Source organism: Capricornis sumatraensis, chromosome 7 (assembly GCF_032405125.1).
Source record: "Capricornis sumatraensis isolate serow.1 chromosome 7, serow.2, whole genome shotgun sequence".
Lineage (NCBI taxonomy): Eukaryota > Metazoa > Chordata > Mammalia > Artiodactyla > Bovidae > Capricornis > Capricornis sumatraensis.
The window spans coordinates 86,488,461-86,494,786 of NC_091075.1; positions in this window are offsets into that span (position 1 = coordinate 86,488,461).

Genomic DNA, 6,326 nt, shown 5'->3' on the forward strand with positions numbered 1-6,326 from the left:
CTGCAATGTGGGAGACCTGGGTTCAATCCCTGGGTCAGGAAGATCCCCTGGAGAAGGAAATGGCAACCCATTCCAGTATTCTTGCCTGGAGAATCCCATGGACAGAGGAATTTGGTGGGCTATGGTCCACGGGGTCACAAAGAGTCAGACACAACTTCACTTTCACTTTTCATATTGAAATATATTGAAAATATAATGGAAAGAATGAAAGTGGAATGCGAATGACTGATATTTGGGAAAATTTTGTGGAAGTGCGAAGATGTGGCAAAGCCTGTCTCCATCCTAATGTCAGGGCCTAGATTCTAAGGACTAACTGAACAATGACAGGGTTGTGATGAACATGGATGGTCTGGGAGGATCTAATCTATGGGAGAACTGAACAGGAATATCCTTTAGAAAGTTAAAGGTACCAGTTCTTGTTCTGTTAAAAATTATACATGGAAAAGAAGAATAAGGAATTTTCTTCCCTGGAGTTGGTAGCTGGTGGAAAATAGGTCCCAGCTAAAAAATTAAAGATATTAACTGAGGTGTGCCTTTTGGCATCAGCAATCTGGAAGGATTAGGGATGCTTGATGCTTTTGAAATGTGGTGCTGGAAAAGTCTCTTGAGAGTCCCTTGGACTGCAAAGAGATCAAACCAGTCAATCCTAAAGGAAATCAATCCTGAATATTCACTGGAAGTACTGGTGCTGAAGCTGAAGCTCCAAAATTTTGACCACCTGTTGTGAAGAGCCAACTCTCTGGAAAAGACCCTGATGCTAGAAAAGATTGAGGGCAGGAAAAGGCGGTGGCAGAGGATAAGATGGTTAGATAGCATCACTGACTCAAGGTTATGAATTTGTGCAAACTCAGAGAGATAGTTTAGGACAGAGGAGGCTGGTGGGCTGCAGTCTATGAAGTTGTAAAGAGTTGGACAAGACTTAGTAACTGAAAAACAATAGCAACAATGTGTCTTCATATCTGGGCAAGAAGATAGAGGCAGTTTCCCCACTCAGAACCATCAACCTTACCTCTTATAAGTATCTCAGGTAGCACCAAATCTGAGTTCTTCTGTGTTTCTGGAAGGATCTAAAGTTAAAGTTACTCTGGCCTTCTACTCTTTGGTTGCTGGGAAGAGTATTACATCTGCAAACATTTGAAGTATCAATAAAAGAGCTGGGATGCTGCTCGGGCCCAGGCAGGTGCTGCTGAATGTATTCATCACATTTATTAATAGAAGATCATGGGCAATCATGAACTCAGTTGAGATTTGCTGAGTTCCTTCTGTGTGTCACTTTTTGCTTGAGACTCAAAACTGAATGTGTGATCTAGAAACATATTAAGTAACTACTGTAGTAGCAGTGATACATGTCATGATGGAATGATGCCTTGTACGCGATGGAAGCTGAGTGGGTACATGGTTTTGCCTTAGAGAAGCTGTCTTGTGAACTGCTTCTTGAAGGCTGAGAAGGAAGTCTGCCAGGATGTATCACAGGCAGAGGGAATAGTATAAATTAAGGTGACATGAGACAAGGACAAGAATGTCTCAAGAACATACTTGAGAAAGTAGAGTTCGTAAATGAGAATGGAGGTGAAGTTAATTAAGAGAGAGCAATTAGTTAGCTTGGTGGATATTTACTGAGCAGTACTATGTATGGAAATGGGTACCCACTCCTGTATTCTTGCCTGGGAAATCCCAGGGACAGAAGAGCCTGGAGGTCTATAGTCCATGGGGTTGCAAAGAGTCAGACATAACTGAGTGACTAACTTATTTACATATGTATGAAATGCAGGGGAACATAGAAAAGAATCTTCAATATTCCCCTCCAGGAACTTACAGTATTTTAAAGGAGGAGCGTAATGTAACACATTGTACCAGATTTACAGAACATTTCTAATAGAATTTCAGAGAAGAACTAATGATTTCTCCTTGGAGGAAATAATGGCTGAAAAATAATGATACTTTTTTAAAACTTGAAAATGCTAGATCCATCTTCTCATTCTTTCCCCCTCTGTATCAGATATAGAAAACCATTCATAAAGAGGGAGATTGTTTTGCAACAAAATTCTCATCATCAAAATGATGTGGTTTCCTGTTGAACTGTTTGAACTCCAGAAAATCACTGTGACTTACTTACCATTTTATGTAAGGATCATAAGTGAAAACTTGTTTGAGTTCGTTTCCTTAACCATGCAGAAAGTGAAAGTGTTAGTTGCTCAGTTGTGTCCAATTCTTTGTGACCCTATGGACTGTAGCCCACCAGGCTCCTCTGTCCATGGAATTCTCCAGGCAAGAACACTGGAGTGGGTTGCCATTTTCTTCTCCAGGGAATCTTCCCAAGCTAGGGATCGAACCCGGGTTTCCCTCATTTCAGGCAGATTCTTTACTGTCTGAGCTACCAGAAAACCATGCTGACATACCCTAAAATATTTATTAATATATGTTTTTGTTTTAAATAAAACAATGCTTTATTCCTGATTTATTTTAGTTCTAATGGAATTTTATCTCAAACATTGACTAATTTCAAAGACTAATTTCAGTGGTTTTTTGATATTGGTAGAGATTATACCTCATAGGTTCTTGGTAGATATTTGTTTACTAAGTAAAATATTGTGTATAAGGTAGAAGCAACCCTAAACTACTTGCAACAGAAAAACTATTTTCAGTAGAGTTTTGCTAGAGATGAGTTACCTCAAATATGGCAGGAGGAAAAATCAGATTAAGCACTTATTTGGAATCAAGAAACAATTGTACATTTTGTACTTAAAAATTGCTAATGGGCAGCTTTCTCCTCTTCCCTTCTTGGTTTCTACTTCCCCCAACCCTTCAGATACAAAGTATTTAATTTTGGTCAGACTGTTCCAATAAGATGACTAAACAGGTTCACTGTAGTTAGGAAAATCCAGCCTTAGAAAAGACTTTGACATCCAAACAAAATAAAAATTTAAGTGACCTCACCTTTGAGGCATTCACATCAAGGTGAAGATGAGCAGTGACAAAAGCTATCCTTTCAGCAGGCTTTAGAAAGCCTTTCACAAAGAGTCAAAGTATTTTTGAAAAATGTCATCTTTTTAATCCCTTCTCTTGTTGTTCAGTCGTCCAGTCATGTCCAACTCTTTGCAACCCCATGAACTGCAGCATGCCAGGCCTTCCTGTCCTTCATCACCTCCCGGAGTTTGCCCAAGTTCATGCTCATTACATCAGTGATGCAGTCCAGCCATCTCATCCTTTGATGCTCTCTACTTTTGTTTAAATTCTGAGGGGGCTTATCAACCAGACTGGCTTACCACTTAGTGGTAAAGAATCTGCCTACCAATTCAGTAGAGACAGGTTTGATCTCTGGGTCATGCAGATCCTCTGGAGGAGGAAACGGCAACTCACTCCAGTGTTCTTGCCTAGGAAATCCCACGGACAGAGGAGCCTGGTGGGCTATAGTCCATAGGGTCTCAAAGAGTAAGTTGTGACTGAGCACTCACAGACACATTATCCAGACTATCCCATGCGGAGGTATTCAACCAAACTTCAGAATAGAAAGAACTTATCCTTTTCTTTTCATTATCAACCATTCTCTTTCAATGTTACAACCTTTACCAAGGTACATCTTCAGGTTATTTCACCTTACATGGCTCTCTGAGCATCTATTATTTTTCCAGGAGCTTTTGCAAATGCTTTATTTAATCAAAATGTTTGTCAGTCAGTGAATCAATGTGTATGCATGCTAAGTCACTTCAGTTGTGTCCTACTCTTTGTGACCCCATAGACTGTAAGTCTCCAGGCTCCTCTGTCCATGGGATTTTGTAGGCAAAAATACTGGAGTGGTTGTCATGCCCTTCTCCAGGGGATCTTCCTGATCCAGGGATCGAACCCATTTCTCTTATGTCTCCTGCATCAGCAGGCAGGTTCTTTACCACTTGCACCATGTGGGAAGCCCAATAATTCAAATGAGGAATGAAGTGATTTTTCTGCACAGCAGCCACAACATGATTTGAAGGGCTTCTGGTCTCTGAGAGAGGTTACTCAGCAGAGCAGTTAAGAGAATAGTTTCTGTAGCCAGCCTACCTGAGTTTTTATCCTGACTCCCCGCTGCAGGACCTTTGTGCCATTCAACTTCTTTGTGCCTCAGCTTCCTTATGGTAAGATAAAAGTAATAATACCCACCTTGTGGGATTTATTGAAAATCTTAAATGAGTTAATATATGAAAAGTCACTTAGAACTGTATCTAAAACAAGGTGAGGACTTAGGAGTTTGGATTCTTTTCTTTTTTTTATTATTGAAAGCAACTGAAAATGTTAGCAAGGAGTTTGTACATAAATGGAGTGGAGTGAGCTGGTGGAAAGTTTATACTAGATATTGGATGTGCTGTTCATGAAAGAAAAAAGTGAGAACTGGTGTCCAGGACTTCAGAATCTGAGTGATGACACTAGGCACAAAATACACAGAGACAGGGAAGCAGTTTGGGAGACTAGCAAAGCCCCGATTTTACCTGTGGAGAGTTCCAGCAGATAAAATCATTCTATCTGGGTTGAGGAAGGACTTTAGAGCCTTCAAGAGAAATCATAGGATTCAGAAGTAGACACTATGTGGTGAACACATTTTGATGCTCACATGATGAGCATCCATGAAGAAAGAATTACTGGGCAAAAATAATGGGTATGGGAAAATTCAAGGCAAAATAATACAGGTAAGTCATCTAGCTGGGGTTTTAATTCATCACCTGAGGAAGATGGAATAACTCTGGAAGAAAATTGTTATGCAAAATCCGTAGGCGGTGGTGTTATTACTCATAATAACAGTGGCTGAACAATGATAATAATGATCATTTCAATTGTACCACCAGACATTATGAGACTTTCATTAAATCTGTAATGTGGATAGACTTATTCAAAGTTGTGTAAAAGATTAAGTGATTTGCACTTTCTTTTATGCTTCATTTTCTGACAAGCTGTGTGTATTGTTTACATAACCCCACATAATGCAAATAAGAAAGATGTAATATTTCATAGATAAGTTGATGGATGTCATAATTAAAATGTAATTAAAATAATTAGTGTTTTAGTTGATAAGAGTCCAAAAGGAAATAAACAAGGTCAGAGAGTGTTACTCTTCAGAGCTCTGCTCATTAATGCAAATTTACATGGTGAAACTCAATGAGAAGCTGTTCCTTGAAGGGAATTTTAGAACACTGAGGTCATTAAAGCCTGATGAAAACCAAAAAGAGGGCATATGCCATTGACCTGGGCTGTTGAAGAAGATTGCTGGAGCAGTACTTCCCACCCACTTTGGCTTCAATTTTTCCTGATTTCCTACTAATATTTTCAATTAAGCATCATTTATCTTTAATCATGTCTCTTCCTACTGATATTTATGAATAAATTTTGACCTCTGCAAGGACACAGGGCTTCTCTGAACATTGAAATATATCCTAACATGTTAGCTACAAATCCTTCCTAATGAAAGAGTCGGTCACTATATCTGAGCATTGGGAGATAGTTTTATTTGAAAAAATAAAGTTTAAAACATGAAAAGACAATTAACTGAGGATTTTCTTGAGTCAGAAAGAATTACTGACGGAACTGTTTGATACTGCTATAGAGGTCTCATGAACACCAAATTGGGGAGATGGTGAGAGGCAGGTAACTGACAGCTTCAGTGAACAATAGCTCTCAGGAGCTTTTATATTTAATGAAAACACCCTTTTGAGCTTCTAGAACTTTTTGGTGTCTTCCCTCCTTCTTCTTTCTTTTTGTCCCTTTCCTTCCTTTATTTCTTGAACAGCTTTATTGAGATGTAATTCACATACCATACAGTTCACTCACTTAAAGTATGCAGTTCAGTTGTTCTCAGTGTGTTGACAAAAGTTGTGCCACCATCATCACAATCAATTTTCAAACATTTGATCACCCTAAACAGAAACACCATACCCACCAATAGTCATTCTCTGTTTTCCCCTAACCCTTCACTGTAGACAACCACTAATCTACTTTCTGTCTCTGTGGATTTGTTTATTATGGATATTTCATATAAATAAAATCATATGAAGTATTTGCTATCTGTCTTCTTTCACTTAATGTAGTATTTTCAAAATTCATCAATGTGGTAGCATGTATCACCTCCATATGGTTTTCTGTAATGAAAGGTAAAGCTCAATTTCTTTTTATTGTCAAATAATATTCTATTTTATGGATATACTATGATTTATTTATGTATTCATCAGCTGATGGACATTTGAATTGTTTCTACTTCTGGCTATTATAAATAATGGTTCTGTGAACATTAATGTTCAAAGTTTGTATGTACATGGTTTCATTTCTTTGCACGTATATCAAAGAGTTGAATATGGTCATAT